Source organism: Schistocerca americana, chromosome 3 (assembly GCF_021461395.2).
Source record: "Schistocerca americana isolate TAMUIC-IGC-003095 chromosome 3, iqSchAmer2.1, whole genome shotgun sequence".
Classification (NCBI taxonomy): Eukaryota; Metazoa; Arthropoda; class Insecta; order Orthoptera; family Acrididae; genus Schistocerca; species Schistocerca americana.
Genome location: NC_060121.1, coordinates 90,381,171 through 90,402,930, shown reverse-complemented (window position 1 = coordinate 90,402,930; position 21,760 = coordinate 90,381,171).

Below are 21,760 nucleotides of genomic sequence, written 5' to 3'. Positions count from 1 at the left end.
AGGGGCGAGGTCATACCGCTCCGAGGTATAGTGGGAAAAAGCAATACGGTCAGTTGGGCGCAACTTGGTTTCCTGGAGACCAAGGACGAGCGGACAGTGCAGGTGGAGGAGCAGTTGTAATTCCTCCCGATTAGATCGAATACCTCTTATGTTCCAATGAAACAACGCCATTGCTAGTCAAAAAGTTGGGGGAACGAGACGGGGAAGAGCTGGTCACCTCGATGGCCGCGGAGGGCCAGGTTGCGAGGCACCAACGCTACAACTGACGGCAGGCGGATCCGGTTCCATCGCCTCGTCGCCAGCTGCGGCCGCTGTCCCTGGTTGTGTAGGAGGGGCCGCATCATTTGCCGACAAAAGGCCGGCGGAGCGCCTGGCAGCAGAGCGTCCCGGCGAAACTGAGGACGGCCGGGAGCAGCGACTCACGGATGAAGCGTCAGATGAAACGCGCCGGGGTGGAGAGGGGGATAGAGATTTCTTCTTGGAGGCCTTCTTGGAAGGCCAAGGAGGCACAGGGATGGTGGGCTGGACCCGAAGAAGGTCCTCACGCGCGGGGTCCGTTTTGGAACGCCGGACCTCGGAAGCTGGGGTCCGGAACGTTTCCCCGATGGACGCCTGAGAAGAGGATCGCTTCTCAGGTGGCGTGGGGGGAGGAGGAGGAGGAAGGGTGGCCCCTGGGGCAGGGGGGGTGGGGGGTGGGGGCCGCGGGGGAGGAGGAGTTGGAAGGGAGGGATTTGGGAGGCGGAGGCAGAGCCCCCTGACGGGCAGAGGAGGCGGAGGGGGGACAGGATAGAGGTGAGGATACAGCGGAAGGAGTGGACACAACTGAGGCAAACGAAGTGGCCAGTGACACGGGATGAAGGCGGTCATACTTCTTCCTGGCCTCAGAATAAGAGAGCCGATCCAAAGTTTTGATTTCTTGTATCTTTTTCTCCTTCTGATAGGCGGGGCAGGCTGGGGACCTAGGCGAGTGGACGCCAGGACAATTAGGGCACCGAGGTGGTGGGGTGCAAGTATGTTCCTCACGAAGAGGACGTCCACAGTCGCCACAAAGGGCCTCAGCCTCACACCGTGATGACATGTGCCCAAAGCGCAAACACCTAAAACAGCGCATAGGAGGCGGGACGTAAGGTCGCACGTCGCACTGGTAGCACATCACCTTTACCTTCTCCGGGAGAACGTCCTCCTCGAAGGCGAGGATAAAGGCCCCGGTGTCGATGCGACGGTCTTTGGGGCCGCGCTGGACTCGGCGGACGAAATAAATGCACGCCGCGGCGCTCCAGGTTGGCCCTGAGCTCCTCATCAGATTGTAGCAGGAGGTCACGATGAAAAATAACCCCCTGCGTCCTATTTAGTGCCAGATGTGGGACAATGGAGACTGGGATGTCCCCTAGGCGGTCGCACGCCTGGAGTGCCGCCGATTGTGTGGCAGAGGTGGTCTTGATAAGAACGGACCCTGATCGCATCTTGCTGAGAGTCTCGATTTCCCCGAAGACGTCCTCAATGTGTTGAACAAAGAACATGGGCTTGGAGGTGGCGAACGTCTCCCCATCTGTTCGAGAACAGACCAAATAGCGGGGGAAGTACTTCGCCCCAAGCCGGCGGGCCTGTCCCTCCTCCCATGGAGTGGCCAAGGGGGAAAGGGCAGGAGAACCAGAACTAGAAACGGTACCTTTTCTTTTGGAAGACTCGGCCGCAGAGCGACCTGTTACGTGTTGACGTTTCATGTGCGAAACGTCCGCCCCGATACCACCCACTCCGACCAGGGGCTCTCCCCACGGGCGCCACCCAGCCACAGCAAGGGCCACCTGGCAGGATGACCATTGCCGGGAGTCCTGATGCCCAAAGGAGACGGGCATCTACTCCTTGGCCAACGTGGGGAGGGTGCAGCTCAGGTATCGGCAGTACGATCCCTGTGTTGTCAGGGGGCTACAACCTAGAGGGTACATGACGACCCCACCACAACGGGCTGGCTACCGTGCTGGATTTCTGGTGCCATGGAAAGTCCATCATGATCGCTGGTGCAGATGGAGATGCACTATGGGCGTAACTTGGACAACCCATCACGCGTTTAGGCCCAATTTGAGGATAATGGGTATGGTGACAACGCCGGTGCAATGCTGAGTGCCAAGGTCTTAGTGCACTTAGGACCAGTGGTACACCATGTAAGGTGTCCTTCCCCAAAAGGCTCGTACTTCTGTAGAATTTTGAAAAATGGAGGTCAAACCCCAAGGGGGACCATCACATTAAGGCCAAAACATTTGAGACTCCTTTTAGTCGCCTCTTACGACAGGCAGGAATACCGCGGGCCTATTCTTGCCCCCGAACCCGCAGGGGGAGAAAGAGGATCTGGACAGTTTAAATTATAAAATTGCTTACAACCATGAGGTTATTAAGAAAAAGGTTGCTCAACAGTTACCTGAGATGTATGAAACAGTAAAATCCAAAGTTGCTGAGTTTCACAAAGACTTCCAAATGGAAGATGCGAAGCTGGAGCACAAGTTAACAGAAAAGATCAAGGCGGAATCTGAACTGTGCTCAGATATGTTTACTTCTATATTAACGTCTTTAAACCTATGTCAAGCAGAAGTAGACGCAACCAAAACTGATACTACTCATATTGTGCAAAGAGTAGATAATGTTGAAACGAGAGTAGAAAATATTACTAACATTGCTAACCTTGAGAGTAAAGTAGCTACAGTAACTTCTGGTAATGGTAGTATACAACAAGTTGTAGCTGCAAATGCCGCATTTATCGGATGTCGGCAATTCTCGCGGTTCGATCCAGATAAAAATATCCACCCGCTACATTTCTGGAACGATTTTGAAGATGTGATTCCACCAACTTGGTCTGAACAAGAGAATATCTCATTTATTAGAAGCCATTTAGCAGGTGACTCCATGCGTTGGTCAGCTGATGTTATGTTTAAGTGTAAAACATTAGCGGAATTTAAAACAGCTTTCATTATTTAGTATTGGTCTAGCAATAAGCAAAATGAAGTGTTGAGAGAATTTTGGAGTGGAAAACGCTTCAATGCAGGCAAGGAATCTATTAAAGAGATTGCCAGGTCATGGATCTCACGTTTGTCACATTTGGCCGAAAAGCTAAAACCTGAAATGATAATACTAGGTCTTGAATCCGAACTGCCATGGTATTGGCAAACTAGAATTATATCTGCCCTTAGAGACAATCTGGATCATTCTATTGAATATTTGGAATGTGTAGAGCGTGTGGCTGCCAATGAGGAGCAAGCACGTAATAACAGAAATGGTAATAACACTAGTAGTAATTTTAAGTACGAGCAGAATGGCAATGTAAACATCAGAACAGTAGGTGTTCGCCATCTTAAGAGAGGTAGGAATTGGAGAAATAATTATCAGAACCAACAATGGCATCCAAATGATAGTAATTTTGTTCCTAACAAAATTATGCAGGTAAACGGAAGTGCGGAAAGCAATGCTGTGCCAGTTAACTGTAATGGAAATAAAGGAAACAGTAGTAGGCCGAGGCAGGAAAACTAGTTCTTGTCTATGAGAACACGCACTCACCAGGTGGTTACTTTTCCTAAGCCAGTAATTACAGTAATTGGTAAGACACATCACAATACTCAGACTGAACATGTGGATGAGGGGTCGGTAGCATCTAAGGATACAGCAGAAATATTAAACCACTCACAGTATTTGATAGAAAGCATCTCTAACATGGTATCTAAGTGGGAAGAGAAAGAGAAGGCGCAGCAGTGTAACAGTAGGGAACAGCTACAAAATACTGAATTGTTAGGTGAAGAATCAGAAGAAATTCATGCTTATATTTACGATGAGGATGATGTGCTCTTATCTAAAGTGCCTGTGTAGGATGTTGATACTGTACTAATAGATTTAGGACAGGAGGTAAGTGAGAATGTAGAGGGTAGCCTGTTGGGGGTTTATGAACCCAGTAGCTGTGACCAGTTGTCACTTGAGAAGGAACCCGACAATAATAGTGAAAGTGGTTTAGCTGTAAATAGTGTTATGCCCGGTTTGGAGGCACAGTATCTCTCTGACTACAGTAATTTGGGTCATGTTCAGCAAACTAAATGTAATGAAGTCGTGCGGTGCTTCGATTTGGAATTAATAGACCGACTGGAAAAGGCAGCTGAAAATGTAATTCAGGAAACCCCTACACACTGACCTAAATGTAATGAAGACAGATGTCTATCACTTTAGTTGCAGACAAATACCAAAGGAACTATTGGACGAGTTTGAGGAACCACCTGTACAACCTAGAATAAGCCACCCTTTAGTAATAGTGAATATGTTGGGTATCAATGTACGTTGTCTCTTAGGCAGTGGAAGTGAGGTGAGTGTGATATCTCAGTCCTCCTTTGATGCATTACCTGGTAAAGACAAGCTTACAGTAATGAGGGTATCAGGACTAAGAATAATTGGTGCTACTGGCAAGATACAAAAAACGGTAAAGCAAGAAGCTTTGCTGCCCTTTGATATTAATGGTAATTTAATTGATCTTCCATGCTAAATTGTAAAAAATCTCAGTATTTAGGTTTTAATTGGCATAGATTTCTTGTCGAAATATCAGAGCGTTGTTGACTTGGAAAGAAGGCAGTTAAAATTGGTATTGCCGACAACCAGAGTGATTACGGTACCTTTTATTGATAAACATGTAACTAATGATGAAACCTGGGAGCTGCCTATACGAGTTCTGAAAAATAGGAGATGTGACGAAGACGTTAATCTTAGTGAAAGTAAGCTAAACACAGAAGAAGAAGCAGCAATTATTTTGGACAAAATAGAAGCTAAATTGCAGGAAATCTATAAAATGTCAGCTAATCAGAAGGAAGAACTGAGACAGGTTTAAAAAAGGCATCATAAGGTATTTTCAAATCTACCTAGCGTGGTCAAAGGTTATGAATGTCAAAGGTGAAACCTGGTGAAGTGTTTTTCAGGAAGCTGTACCAAATACATTTAGCTAGGAAGGAGGTAGTTCGAAAGGAGATACAGAGAATGCTAGAGTGGAGTGTGATTGAAAAAGCAGTCAGTTACTACAATAATCCTCTTGTTGTTGTACCAAAGAGAGATGGGAATGTCATATCGGTTTTGGATGCTCGTTGGTTGAATGAAATAGTGGTTAGGGAAAGTGGTAGACCGCAGAACATGGACGAGTTATTGCAAAAATTCTGGGGAGTAAAATTCTTAACCTCTATGGACATCATGTGTGGATATTGGAATTTGCCACAGGCGGAAAGTTCAAGGAAGTACACAGCTTTCTTGTACGAAGGAGTTTGTTACAAATACCGTGTGGTACCTTTCGGTCTTAATATATCTGTGCCTTCGTACGTGTGATGTGCCATGTTTTATGACCAGACTTAAGTAATAAAATAACAGTCATTGTAGATCTGTTAATAGCAACTCCTACCTGGGAAGAACACAGTTTTATTAGAGGAAGTGTTAGAGGCTATTGAGAGAGGTGGCATGAAACTAAAGATTGGAAAGACAGAGTGCGTTAAAGAGGAAACAGGTTTCTTGGGATATATGATACGTGGAAAAGGTATTCTGCCTGACCCAGGCAAACTAGCAGTCATTGAAAAATTTGAGGCTCCCAGGAACAAGAAGCAGTCGAGATCGATGTTCGGTCTTTTTGGCTTCTATAGGCATTTTGTTAGTGATCAGGCTTTTAATGCACCCTGTCTTCAACTCCTGCTGAAAAAGAATACCCTTTGGGTTTGGACAGCAGAATGCCAACAGGCGTTTGAGGTGCTTAAATAATCTGTAATTAATAGTCCTATTTTACATCATCCTGATTTTGAAAAACCATTCTGTATGTATGTTTATGCTAGTGGCTATTGTATAGCTGTGGAGATATTCCTAGTAGAAATAGAGAATGAACAAGAAGTGGACACGACTATAGCTTTCGCAAGTCGATCTTTACAGGCAGCAGAGAGAAATTATGGCATCTCAGAACTGGAAGCATTGGCAATTGTATTTGGGGTGCAGCAATTTGAGCAGTATCAATTAGGTCACAAGATAATTGTTTACAGCGACCATAAGGTGTTGACCTTTTTAAAGACCTGTAAGTTGAGGAATGCTCGTTTGGTAAGATGGTCATTGTATCTCCAGCAGTTTGACCTTGAGGTTAGATATATTCAAGGGAATGACAATCTGGTAGCTGATGGGTTATCAATAAGTGTGGAGCTTGTGATGACACGGGAATTATAGCAACTGATCTAAGTGAAGTACGAATGTTTGCGTTGCACAAAGTAAAGAAAGAAAGTGCATTACAGAGGGTGGTTAAGAACTTGAGACATGAGCAGAATGCAGATGACCAGCTGAAATTAGTGAAAAGCTTTTTAGGAAATACGAACTATCCTTACGTTTCGCAATACTATTGTCTGCATAAAGGCATTCTATTTAGAAGGAAAAATGTAGGAGTTTCAGAGTGGAAGCTGTGCTTTCCCTCACAACATGTAGACTTACTAATCGACTATGTGCACCTGAGATATGGTGCAAAGATGTGCATTGCCAAATTAAAAGAGAAGGTTGGGTTTGACAACATGTACCGCTGTGTTGCCAAGCGTCTAGCATCTTGTGTAGTGTGCCAGAAAGTCCGTGCTGCCAACACCAGAATACAAGGGGATATGCATTCAGTAGAGCCAACTGAAACCCCAGAATTACTGGCTTGTGATTTGTTTGGCCCTCTTCCTGCTCCGAGAGGTGGGTGCACCCATGTTTTTTGTTGTGTCTAGACAAGACAGCCTAGACACAATGAGAGGAAGCCGAAAGGCACGCGCTTAAACTCATGCAGGCTGGCATGAGGTCTGAAACAGGATACGTAATGAATGCTATAAAGGGAAGTCCATAGCTTCTGGAATACTTAACTTTAATCCATAATTGGAGTACATCGCTCTTGTACAGATATAATCTCCATTTTTATATACTGGTAATGACGCCTTGCTAGGTCGTAGCAAATGACGTAGCTGAAGGCTATGCTCATTATCGTCTCGGCAATTGAGATCGTTATTGTCAGTGAACCATTCCTATGAATGTACGCTGTACAACTGGGGCGAGTGCCAGGACGTCTCTAGACCTGCCGTGTGGTGGCGCTCGGTCTGCAATTACTGACCGTGGCGACACGCGGGTCCGACGTATACTACCAGACCGCGGCCAATTGAAAGCTACCACCTAGCAAGTGTGCTGTCTGGCGGTGACACCACATTTTTGTTGTGGATGGATTTAGTAAATATGTTAAGCTATACCAAATTAAAAGAGCAAATGCAACAACGTTGGTAGAAAAATTGGAAAAGATTTCTTCATGAACGTTGGCGTTCCGAAGAATTTGCTGTCAGACTATGTGCCTCAATTTACTTCTGATAGATTTATTGAATGTCTGTGTAAGTCCAGAGTGAAACATCTCAAAATATCTGCGTGAACGTATGAGAGAACTGAATAGGCTTTGCAGGACTTATTGTGATCGGAAACACTCAAGTTGGGCAGAGGAAATTAAATATTTTGAGAATGTAATTAACAACTTATGGCATGATACAACTGGTTTTGCGACTTGCAAATTTATGTTTGGCCAAGAACCACACAATGTGATTGCTGGTATAGTAGATTTCCCTAATCTAACGCAAATATCCACAGACGAAAAGACGTTAAGGGCTAGGGCAAATATAAGGGAAAGAGCATTAGATAGAAGCGTCATGATGGAAAAGCTGTACCCACCAGTTTTGAAATAGGGCAGTTAGTCCCTGTCAAAACCAAGGAAAATCAAAGGAAATAAATGCAGAAACAAAGAAATTCATGTTTGTATACCAAAGACCTTTCAGGATCATAGGAAAACCACATGCCAATGCATGTAGGCTAGAGTACCCTAAGAGTAAAAAGCTATTCGGTCTCAGGAATGTGATCGACCTAAAGAAGTTCATAGGTAGTGAATGAATTCTGTAGGGAGGAGGTTGTTCTGTAACCTCTACACAGTGTGGCAGCTGCGCAGTCCCAGCTGTGTGAGATCATCTTTCCTTTACGGGTCTCACTCATTCTTCATCTTTCCTATCCACCAAAGTTTCGACTCCTCCTTTGCAATACAAAAATTTTCTGTCATGGCTATGAAGCCATGAGTTCTGTAACTATTCTGTCCACCGATTAGTGAAGAAAATACCCAATGCGACAAACCTACCAGTGCCATAAACAACAGAGAAGTATGATGTAATTAAGATACAAAGATATTTGAGTAATAAGTATATATAGAACCCTGGTAATATTGTAAGTACAAAGTGTTTTATTGGAAATTGTCCCACAATAATATTTAAAAAAGATATACAAGTTTGTTTATAAGCAGTATCTGAAGTGGCAATGAAACCTATCATATGCTGTAGAGCTAACTAATAAATAGTAAGAGAGATTGTTTAGTCTTATGAAAAATATGCAGATACGTTGTAAGAATGAACTCACCTTGTGTAGCAAGGAATGGCAGTGTAATAGAATTGAACAGTGTTTGTGGTTGAGATGTGAAGGACACGTCCTTGAAATATTTATGAGGTTGGAGCTGGCTGTTATTTGGTGTAGTGTGTGACAGGACACACCTACACATATTGAGGTTATGAGTTGGAGGTGTGAATGAAACCATAGGTACCCTTATGTTAAATGAGACACAGCAGCTCATGGTGTCCTATAGGTTCAAGGAATTTAGCATTATGCTCGTCCGTAATTACTTAATGCACCGTAGTGGTAGGTCGAGAGAGAGAACCTGTGGTTTCAGCATTCAATCAAGTAGAAATGGATTGCAACATGAGCAAACTGATGAGCTGCAATACACTATGGATATAAAATAAATGTGCTATCCTACGCATTAAATGCTAATAGAGTGAGTGTTAAATACATACACTAGCAACATAATTGAGTAACATAATGGCAGATGTGAAACAACATTTATAGCTCAGCATAAATACACTTCGATGAAGTAAGTACATAATTGAAGATGTGGAACTTGCACAGCAGCAGAGGACCAATAAGTGGATTTAGTAGTCAACTAAACAGTGTTTTGAACACTCAGAACTATACTATTACCACAAGTTACATGTACAAAGAGGCTGAGACGACAACTACTAATCAAATATACTCATACTATCTCTAAGAATAAGGTAATTGAAGGTGAGTCAGCTAAGTAAACAAAAAAAAAAAATACATCAAGAATGTACCAAGCAACAGTTCAGTGTTCTGGCCCAGAAATAATAAATTGAGATTAAATAGGATTCATGATTGTATGCCTTGAGCATAAATTTTCTCTAGTACGTGAATAACAGCGTTTTGAGCCATTTGCTTACCGATTTTATGACAGTTAAGTAACCAGAAGAGTAAAATTATTGAAATTCTGTTAACTTTGTTCCAGTGACATATTGAAAGAAAATGTATATACCCATTTCATTGTGACCCACCCTTAGACATTAAGTGAACAGAGTCTGAAGCACTCTTTTTGTTTGTTCTACAAGACAAACCAGATAGTGGCAGCCTGGTAGCTACATGAAAGCGTGGAGTGACTTTGACACACCTCTGTGACCCCTCCCCTTTCCCCATGTAATTTAGAGTGAACGTGAAGGACGCACACCATAGCAACTTCCCCTCCTCTACCCTTGTGAATGGAAGTGTAGAATGCCAGCCAAAGCGGCTACAACTGCGTGTGTAAAAATGAAATAGTCATGATTTGTCCAATTTTCTTTCAGGTTTGGAGAAGACTGCTAAGATATAATTATCTGTTTGTGTATCATGAATAACTGTGTTATTTTCTTTGAATTTGAGTAAGTAAGAATATTTGCAGACAATTTAATGGATTTAAGATTTTCATAATTTTACATATTTTTATGTGTTTGGCATACATATTGCTTTAGACAAAGTGTTTCATTGATTTTGCTTAAATTTTGTGTGATAATGTTGCTTAAGAGACAGTGAACATGCCAGCAATTTAAGTAATTGATGTACATAGTAAGTTCTTTTTTAATATTTCTATATGTTTACATTTCAATTTTAATTTTCATAGGGAGTTAATCTGTACTCTCGCTTCCCTTTTTGTAATTCATTTTTTTCATTTACAGTAAACAAAATTAAGTAGAGGGTGTTGTAGGGAAGCAGCATACTCACGTCTTATAAAATTCACATCAGTCTTTCCATTGTGTGCCAGCCTAGTCTGCTGTAACGAGCTATGACGTCATAAATATTGCGCAATACTTTAAAATGAAGTAAATAACCTGAAACGTTTCTAGAATGTCAGGAGTAATACAAAATCAACTTGTGTTGAATAACCATTTTCGAAATCTGGATGTTTTGCTGTCGAAATCATTGGTGCAACAGAAAAGAGATAGAAACTTAAAAATTTGTATTTAGATTCCTTTTGCATAATAATTTAGTAGAAACAATATTCGGGATCTCACAAATTAAAATTTTAATTCAGATTCATGATTTTCTGGTTTTTGTCTTAGAAATTAAGGAAGTAAGATAAATTAAGTAGGCGAATAAATAAAGCTAGGATGTTTAAATTTAAGTAGAAGGGAGATCCACTATAATCATAATGATGTGAGAAGTTTTAATTGAATAACTATGAAACTATAGCGATAGCGTATCTCCAAAGGGCAAGTTCAGAGCTCGTCTTTTGCATGTAGTGTAATTAAATTAATAGCTTCATCGGCCATCAGCAAAGGAAGCAATGATTTATTCGATACCTTAAAGTGGGGCATTACTAGCCCAGCAGCTAGTCGGGAGAGCAGATTTGATCAGGCGTTCCCTTAGCCGTCTGCACCGCGGCTTTATATGTAAGAACACTGCACGAGAAAAAGAAGGCCCCAGTTCTCTCCAGACGCTGATTAGTGCACCACCTGTGCCGGGAGTGAAGTCGCGTTGCATCGGTATCGTTGATATAAACAGCCTCAGATGCAGTAGTAAGTTACTCAGGATACGCGCAACCATGAAATCTTTTTAGAGTGAAGTGTTAGTTCTGGGATTTTTTTTTTTTTGTTTTTTTTTTTTTGGTTGGGTTTAAGGGCGCTCAACTGCTGAGGTCATTAGCACCCAGTCACTGTTGTTAGAGCACATGGAATCTGTTAAAACTCAAGGGGATGGTGGGACACCAGAAGGACCTGACAAAGACGCAGATAAAATAAGTAAAAAGGTTAAATGTCTTTGGACAACCCAGTTACAGTCATAAAACACAGAATACGAGCAGCTGCTCGAGCGTAATCAGCCAAAACATCCGGTAAAGTAGATGGCAGGGACAGGACAACACGAAATTGACTAAAACGGGGACACGACAATAAAACATGGCGCACTGTTAATTCCTGACCACAAGGGCACTGCGGGGCCGGGTCACCGGAGAGCAGGTAGCGGCGGCTAAACCGGCAATGCCCAATCCGCAACCTGGTCAGAAGAACCTCCTCGCGCCGAGATGGTCGGGAGGATGTTGTCCAAGCAGTTGGGAGCGGTTTTACTGCCCGGAGCTTGTTTCCTTGGAGGGATGACCAAGCATCCCACCACAACGACACAAACCTCTTACATACATCCCCACGAATGTCAGATGACGGGACACAGTGGGAGGCTGGCCGAGGCAGGAGGATTGCAGTCTTGGCTGCAGCATCCGCAGCCTCATTCCCAGGCACTCCTACATGTCCGGGAACCCACAGAAAGCCGACAGAACCACCATTATCAGCGAAAGAATGGAGGGACTGCTGTATCCGTTGAATCAAGGGATGGACCGGATAGGGAGCTCCAAGGCTCTGAAGAGCACTGAGAGTCAGAGCAGAGTACGTACGATGAATGGTGGTGGCGGCGAGCATACTGAATGGCCTGATGGAGAGCAAAAAGCTCGGCCGTAAAGCTGGAACATTGGTCGAGGAGCCGGTATTTAAAGGTGACGGCCCCAACGACAAAGGCACAGCCGACACCATCGTCAGTTTTGGAGCCATCGGTGTAAATAAAGGTGTGACCGGCAAGGCGAGCACGAAGTTCGACGAACCGTGAGCAATACACTGCAGCCGGAGTACCCTCCTTCGGGAGTGAGCTGAGGTCGAGATAAATACGAACCGGAGCCTGGAGCCAAAGTGGTGTCGGGCTCTCACCCTCTCTGAAGGTGGTAGGGAGGGCGAAATCCAATTGTCGAAGCAGGCGACGGAAGCGGACTCCGGGGGGCAGCAGGGCAGACACATACAACCCGTACTGACGGTCGAGAGAATCGGCGAAGAAGGACTTGTAAGAAGGGTGGTCGGGCATAGACAACAGGCGGCAGGCATACCGACACAATAGTACGTCGCGCCGGTAGGTCAATGGTAATTCGGCAGCTTCAGCATAATGACTCTCCACAGGACTAGTGTAGAAGGCTCCGGTCGCAAGACATATCCCCTGATGGTGGATGGAGTTGAGCCGGCATAAGAGGGATGGCCGAGCGGATGAGTAGACGAAGCTCCCATAATCCAGCTTCGACCGGACTATGGACAGATACAAGCGAAGCAGGACAGTGCGATCCGCTCCCCAAGATGAACCGCTAAGAACTCTGAGGACAATAAGGGAACGTGTACAACGGGCCGCCAAATAAGAGACATGTGGAGACCAACACAGTTTCCTGTCCAACATGAGCCCTAGAAACTTAGTTGTGTCCACGAATGGGAGTACAACAGGACCGAGATGTAAGGATGGCGGAAGGATCGCTTTATATCGCCGAAAGTTGATACAAACCGTCTTCTCTTCAGAGAACCGGAAGCCATTTGCCACGCTCCATGAGTAGAGGCTGTCTAGACAACGCTGAAGGCAGCGCTCCAAGAGGCATGTTCTCTGGGCACTGCAGTAGATCGCGAAGTCATCGACAAAGAGAGAGCCTGAGACATTAGGTGGAATGCAATCCATAATTGGATTGATCGCGATGGCAAAAAGGGCTACGCTCAAGACGGAGCCCTGAGGCACTCCGTTCTCTTGGAGGAAGACGTCGGACAATACGGAACCCACACGTACCCTAAACTTTCGATTCGTTAAAAAGGAATCAATAAAAAGGGGGCAGGCGACCGCGTAGGCCCCACCTGTGCATAGTGCGGAGGATACCTCCTCTCCAACAGGTATCATAAGCCTTCTCCAAGTCGATGGATACGGCTACCGTTTGGCGCCTTCGCAAAAAGTTGTTCATGACGAATGTCGACAAGGTCACAAGGTGGTCAACAGCGGAGCGGCGGCGACGAAAGCCACATTGGACATTAGTAAGTAGTCGTCGAGATTCAAGAATCCAGACTAACCGAGCATTAACCATGCGCTCCATCACCTTACAGACACAGCTTGTAAGAGAAATGGCGCGGTAACTAGAAGGAAGTTGTCTATCCTTCCCGGGTGTGGGTATAGGAACAACAACGGCGTCACGCCAACGCATGGGGACTTGACCGTCGGTCCAGACGCGATTGTAGGTACGAAGAAGGAAGCGTTTGCCCGCCGGAGAAAGGTGTGCCAGCATCTGAACGTGAATGGCATCTGGCCCCAGAGCAGAGGACCGGGACAGCGCAAGCGCACGTTCGAGTTCCCGCATAGTAAAGGGGGCATTGTAAGTCTCCAGATTCAGCGAGTGGAAGGAAGGTCGCCGAGCCTCTTCTGCCTCTTTCCTGGGAAGGAAGGCAGGGTGGTAATGGGCGGAGCTTGAAACCTCCGCGAAAAAGCGGCCAAAGGCGTTGGAGATAGCCACAGGATCAACAAGGACCTCATCACCTGAGGTCAGGCCAGGTACCGAGGAGTGGGCCGTAATGCCCGACAGCCGGCGCAGGCTACCCCAAACGACGGAAGAGGGAGTAAAACTGTTAAAGGAGCTGGTGAAAGATGCCCAACAAGCTTTTTTGCTGTCTTTGATGATTCTACGGCATTGCGCTCGGAGTCGTTTGTATTCAATACAATTCGCCAACGTAGGATGGCAGCGAAAGGTGCGTAAAGCACGTCGTCGAGCACGGATAGCGTCCCTACAAGCCTCGTTCCACCAGGGGACGGAAACGCGACGTGAAGAAGAAGTAGTAGTACGAGGAATGGAACGTTCGGCAGCATTCATAATAACAGCCGTGAGGTATTCGACCTGACTGTCACAACTGGGAAAATCGTGGTCCGGAAAGGTCGCCAGGGAGGAGTAAAGTCCCCAGTCAGCTTTCAGTATGTTCCAGCTCGTAGGACGTGGGGATGGGGTGTGGTGCAGGAGACGAACGACACAGGGGAAGTGGTCGCTCGAATAGGTGTCAGAAAGGACATACCACTCGAACCGACGGGCAAGAGTGGTAGAACAGATCGAGAGGTCCAAGTGGGAGTAGGTATGAGTAGAGTCCGAGAGGAAAGTCGGGGCGCCGGTATTGAGGCAGACAAGATTGAGATGGTTGAAGACATCCGCCAAGAGTGAGCCTCTTTGACAGGATGCAGGAGAGCCCCAAAGGGGATGATGGGCATTGAAGTCGCCAAACAGTAAGAACGGCGGGGGAAGCTGAACGATCAGGTGCATCATGTCAGCCCGACTAACAGCAGATGACGGAGTGTAGATGGTACAAACTGAAAAAGTAAAAGCAGAAAGAGTAATGCGGACAGCTATTGCTTGGAGTGGGGTGGTCAATGGGATGGGATGGTAATAGACATCGTCCCGAACGAGCAACATGACCCCACAATGAGCTGGGATACCGTCCACAGGGGTGAGGTCATACCGCTCCGAGGTATAGTGGGTAAAGGCAATACGGTCAGTCGGGCGCAACTTGGTTTCCTGGAGACCAAGGACGAGCGGACAGTGCAGGAGGAGGAGCAGTTGTAATTCCTCCCGATTAGATCGAATACCTCGTATGTTCCAATGAAACAACGCCATCGCTTGTCAAAAAGTTGTGGGAACGAGACGGGGGAAGAGCTGGTCACCTCGACGGCCATGGAGGGCCAGGTTGCGAGGGAACAATGCTACAACCGACGGGAGGCGGATCCGGTTCCATCGACTCGTCGCCAGCTGCGGCCGCTGTCCCTGATTGTGTAGGAGAGGCTGCATCATTTGCTGACGAAAGGCCGGCGGAGCGCCTGGCAGCAGAGCGTCCCAGCGAAACTGAGGACGGCCGGGAGCAGCGACTCACGGATGAAGCGTCAGACGAAACGCGCCGGGGTGGAGAGAGGGATAGAGACTTCTTCTTGGAGGCCTTCTTGGAAGGCCGAGGAGGCACAGGGATGGTGGGCTGGAGCCGAAGACTGTCCTCACGCGCGGGGTCCGTTTTGGAACGCCGGACCTCGGAAGCTGGGGTCCGGAACGTTTCCCCAATGGACGCCTGAGAAGAGGATCGCTTCTCAGGTGGCGTGGGGGGGGGGGAGGAGGAGGAGGAGGAAGGGTGGCCCCTGGGGCAGAGGGGTCGGGGGCCACAGGGGAGGAGGATTCGGAAGGGAGGGATTTGGGAGGTGGAGGCAGAGCCCCCTGATGGGTGGAGGAGGCGGAGGGGGGACAGGATAGGGGTGAGGATACCGCGGAAGTAGTGGACACAACTGAGGCAAACGAAGTGGTCAATGGCACAGGATGAAGGCGGTCATATTTCATCCTGGCCTCAGAATAAGAGAGCCAATCCAAGGTTTTAATTTCTTGTATCTTCTTCTCCTTCTGATAGGCGGGGCAGTCTGAGGATCTAGGCGAGTGGACGCCAGGACAATTAATGCACCGAGGTGGTGGGGTGCATGTATGTTCCTCACGAAGAGGACGTCCACAATCGCCACAAAGGGGCTCAGCCTCACACCGTGATGACATGTGCCCAAAGCGCAAACACCTAAAACAGAGCATAGGAGGTGGGACGTAAGGTCGCACGTCGCACCGGTAGCACATCACCTTGACCTTCTCCGGGAGAAGGTCCCCCTCGAAGGCGAGGATAAAGGCCTCGGTGTCGATGCGACGGTCTTTGGGGCCGCGCTGGACTCGCCGGACGAAATGCACGCCGCGGCGCTCCAGGTTGGCCCTGAGCTCCTCGTCAGATTGTAGCAGGAGGTCACGATGAAAAATAACCCCTGCGTCCTATTTAGTGCCAGATATGGGACAATGGATACTGGGAAGTCTCTAGGCAGTCGCACGCCTGGAGCGCCGCCGATTGTGTGGAGGAGGTGGTCTTGATAAGAACGGACCCTGAACTCATCTTGCTGAGAGCCTCGATTTCCCTGAAGATGTCCTCAATGTACTGAACAAAGAACATGGGCTTGGAGGTGGCGAACGTCCCCCCATCAGTTCGAGAACAGACCAAATAGCGGGGGAAGTACTTCGCCCCAAGCCGGCGGGCCTGTCCCTCCTCCCATGGAGTGGCCAAGGGGGAAAGGGCAGGAGAACCAGAACTAGAAACGGTACCTTTTCTTTTGAAAGACTCGGCCGCAGAGCGACCTGATACGTGTTGACGTTTCATCTGTGAAACGTCCGCCCCGATACCACCCACTCCGACCAGGGGCTCTCCCCACGGGCGCCACCCAGCCTCAGCAAGGGCCTTCTCGCAGGATGACCATTGCCGGGAGTCCTGATGCCCCAAGGAGACGGGCATCTACTCCTTGGCTGACGTGGGGAGGGTGTAGCTCAAGTATCGGCAGTACGATCCCTGTGTTGTCAGGGGGCTACAACCTAGAGGGTACATGACGACCCCACCACAACGGGATGGTACAGTGCTGGATTTCTGGTGCCATGGAAAGTCGATCATGATCGCTGGTGCAGATGGAGATGCACTATGGGCGTAACTTTGACAACCCATCAGGCGTTTAGGCCTAATTTGAGGAATAGTGGGTACGGGTACAACGCCAATGCAATGCTGAGTGCCAAGGTCTTAGTGCACTTAGGACCAGTGGTACACCATGTAAGGTGTCCTTCCCCAAAAGGCTCGTACTTCTGTAGAATTTTGAAAAATGGAGGTCAAACCCCAAGGGGGACCATCACATGGAAGGCCGAAACGGTTGAAACTCCTTTTAGTCGCCTCTTACGACAGGCAGGAATACCTTGGGCCTATTCTTACCCCGGACCCGCAGGGGGGTATTCTGGGATGACTTTAATGATTTATCTTTAGTTTGCATATGTCGTATTTTGATGTGCCGCCGCAGGACAGACATTCTGCAATTATTAGCGCGGCGTTTGATGAACATCATCAAATTATGGCGAGCATTCAATTAAACATTTAATTTCAACAGTTACAATTGGATCAGCGCATTAGACTCTAAACTGCTCTGGTAGTTGGATCGTGTGGATTTGTTTTGGTCTGTTACTTTCAGAATATAGTGAACATTTTGATTATGAATCCCAGACAATCTCCTAATTCCTCAGAGCTATAAGCTGTAGCTATAAATGTATTTCTCAGATGAAGTGGGCACCAGAAATTCTAATTACAAGCTTCACTTTTTGATAATCACCTTCTGGTTGTCAATATTGTAGTTAGAGAGCCAGTGTCGAGAACAGCCAACAACAGCATTAAATAAATAATAGGAACATTAACAATTATTCCACCCGCTGCCCGACACACACACACACACACACACACAAACTGGTGATCCAACAGCAGGGTGTGGGTATGGCGAATGCCCGGTGAATCTCACATGCCCATGTGAGCAGTAATAACAGTAAATTTGGAGGCGGCACGGAGGTGATGTGTTTCTCATGTAGGGGCCTCTCACCCCTTGTTTTGTGTGGCACTGTCACAGCAGAAGCCTATATTTATGTTCTAAGCACCTTCTTGCTTCCCACTGTTTAAGAGCAATTTGGGGATGGTGACTACATCTTTCAACACGATCGAGCACCTGTTCATAATCCACTGCCTGTGGTGAAGTGATTGCATGACATGAACATCCCTGTAATGGATGGGCCTGTAGAGAGTACTGACCTGAATCATACAGGACGCCTTTGGGATGTTTTGGAACGCTGACTTCATGCCATGCCTCACTGATCAACACTGATACTTTTCCTCGATGCAGCACTCAGTGAAGAATGGGCTGCTATTCCACAAAAATCCTTCCAGCACCTGATTGGATGTATGCCTGCAAGAGTGGAAGCTGTCATCAAGGCTAAGGGTGGGCCAACACCATAATGAATTCCAGCAATTCCGATGGAAGGCACCACAAACTTTTAAGCCATTTTCAGCCAGATGTCCAGATAATTTTGATCACACAGTGCCTGTGCCTGTGCGCGCCTGCGCGCCATAGGCTGGGCAGACTGGTAAAACAGGACAGGTGAAACTGTGACAAAACTACAATCGGTCTGTAGTGCTGGGAAGAGTACAAGTTTGAGAGACCACAGTGCACTGAGCACTCCTAGCAATGGGCCTCTACAACCAATGAACCATGCATTTGCTAATGTTACCACAGCATCGGCAACTACAACAAATGGGCATGTGACCCTCGGTACTAGAGATTGGTGCATTAGCGGAGCATTGGTTGCTCTGATGAACACCACCTCTACCATGCTGATGGAAGCACTGCAGGACAGAGACAGGCCCTGGGACACAGTGCACCTGCTTCAGTACTACTGCTTTGGGTTACTGCTGCCAAAGCACCGGAGGCATCAGCAAAGTCTCAGTCACCAAGCAAGGCGAACATCGCCAACAGAAGTACTAGTGTTACAGTATCCCAGTGGAGAGCCATAATAATGGAATTTGAAAGCGGAACACAAATCTTCCAACTAGTCCTTTTTAAATGTGGTGGCAATGTCTTTAAGAAGCAAAGGAGGCATTACTGAAGTAAATTTCAGTCGAAATAGTGCTTCCATCAGCAGACTCAGTGGAACAGATGTTCCTGAACTTATTTCAGCTACAGTGATGTCAAAATGGTAGAGTAGTAATTGTGTGTAAAGCAGAGCAAATCTGATTAAAAATGTAATGAAATCTTTCAAAGGAATTCAGCATCACAAGTGTGACAGATGGTGTTATTTCACAGTTTTGTCACAGAGGAAGTCATTTAAGAAATCAAAGGGTGGAAAGGTTGAGTTAAATGGGAGAACACAGTTATTGGGATATGCAGTCAACACTGCAGATCTGGTAGAGAGGGAAAGCAATTGTCAAAACAGTAAGATATTTAGCTAAGAACCCATTATATTAGATTGTGGTTAACGTGGAGAATGCTGTTATGGAAGTAGAAACATATGTCAAACTTTTCAACAAGCTTAATCAGAAATTAACATATTTCAAGACGTCAAATTTATTTCACCCACTAATGTATCAGAAAGTCTGCCAAGTAAGATCAAACTTTTCTCCTATAATCCAGTGATCTGTTTAATATGGGACAGGAATCTGAAGCATTGCAAGATATAGATGAAGAGAATTTTAGATGTTTGAACAGAAAAATACAATGAACAGCTTTGGGTGCAATCCCCGAATAAAACACCTGGACATATAGAAAAAGAATGAGTAGTACTACCTGGTTGAACACTGAATGTCATGCTGAAAATGACAATGCAGAGGTTAAGGCTGGCAGTGCACATTGTGAGGAGAAGACACTTGCCAGGCCAAAGCTGTGCTTGTGGAAAATCCTGGTGGATGTGTCCCATTACAAGACCAAGCAGGCAGTGCAGACATGAGCTGCAGAATGATTTTCAGCAATTGGTGGGTCTATGAGAACTGGATCCAAAATGCTGAGCTGCGTATCTATGGAGAAGAATTGTAAACCCTGTGCACCGTCTTAAGGGTCGACAACCACCCAAATCAGCATGCATGTCCATGTGCCTGCCTGTACAGGGTGTTCCAAAATTACACTAACCTAGAGGGGATTTGGAGGGTGCCTTAAGGAAGAAAATGAGAATATGAATCCATTTCCAGAAATATCATCCAATGCCATAAGCGAAGCCAGGCTGGATTACCTTGTCAACATGTGGGTGAAGCAGTCATTTAAGGTGTAAGACCGTTCCTGCACATGTGTTTTCAAATCTAAAGATCAGGGAGTTTTTTCATGGAGAACTTATCATATTAAGTAGAGTGACTCCACATTCCATCCAGGAAACCAATGCTCCAACAGTCTAACTTAACTGCTTTGATCCAGGTGTCTTAACATTCAAGATCATTCAAGATCCAGCTATAGAAACATCGATCCTACTTATGGTACAGTATTGCTGAGACATCTAGTATTGATTGGAGACAATGGACAAGGGAACTTTTAACTGCATATTGTCCATTGGGTTTGACTGCATGGAAGCAAATTAAGGAAAAACTTATTCACCTGTTTTTGCTGAAATAGTGTTGTGTGCATGTGTGTGGGGGTGGGGGTAATTGTCAGTTTCCCCAAATCTGCTATAGCCAGATTCATTTTTGTTCACATTATAGGGGCATATGAATACTTAACTGTAGAGAGATGGGGGTGAGTGACTGTAGAATGTTCGATACCTGAACAGCGTAAGTTCACATACCAAAATTTTTGTGAAGAAAGGGGAATGAGGATTGAGCAGTTGGTTCCTCACTTTTCTCTTATTGTTTTACAGAGGAACATATTCACGTTTTTTCACTCTGACAGGAGAATTCTTACAGTGCTTGTGTAGTAATGTAACATCTATGTTGAGGGCACACCCTCTTTCATGAATACATACATCTGAGAGGAAACTGTAGCCAAGAATTGGTGTACTAAAAACATTGAAGAAAAACATATGAAAATGCAGGGACATTTATAACTCAACATTTATTATGTTTATGTCACTCTGCAGCCAGAATACTGTAAATCTAACTTTGCATTCTTATGTCATCAAGCATTTGGCAACCACAATCAGTATAGTAACTGTTCCACTAACTGGTATTCAGTTCTATCTTCCATGTCCCTGTATGTGACACTGTAAGATTTGGTCAGTAAGTAACTAGCCCAGAGCCACTACCAGCCGCAGATTACTTATGTCAACTTTTAAGGACAATGAAAAATTCATAATGATTATTTCCCCAAATTGACAAAATTCAGAAATTTAGAATGCCTTAATTTACTATTTAAGATGTGTAGCATAGTAGAAGTTTGAGTGAATAAGACAAATAGTACTGTTAGGATCTGGAGGAAGTGAGTGCTTGTCTTATCATGGATAGCACGCATCTACCTTGACTTTATCCATCCAGTGTTGTTGAGAGAGCACTTACCAACTTCCAACAAACTTTATGCTTAACATCAAACCTTTCCTGAACGTTTTCTTGGCTACATGCACCAAGTAAATTACTAACACATGAACTGATTTACAGAGCAATTAGTCTGCAGCTCTTAAACATGGGTGATCAATTCTTTAAACAATACGGATTTACCAGTACATTTGTAAACCTGTATAAGGCATAGAATTTTCAGATACAGTACAGAAACATTGTAATATCATTGCAGTAATATGTCTGCATTCAAAATAACTATGCAAGCACACTTCGTAGTAACTTCCAACAAACTTTGTTCCTCATGAGTGTCACTTGCAAACCAATATGTACATAATACTTTACTTCATTCATGAACATTATCTGACTGCTAATACTAATATGAAAAATGGCAAACGTTTTGTTCACATTCATAAGCAATGAAGTCATCAGTTTAATTCATATGGGGAACAATGTTATACATTTTACAGACTTGAGGTTTCATTGCAGAAATGTTTTGAACAGAATTCTATGAGCATCACAGATTAACAACATATTTATATTACTGCATAGTAATATTCATTAAGGAAGACTGAATGAAAGCTGGTGACATGCAACCACATTTTTGCACTGACAATTTGCTCCCCAAGCTTGGTTAATTAGATCAGCATCTATGTCAGCTTTTCAATAAACAACATACTTGAATTGAACCCAATTGACAACATAGGAAGAAA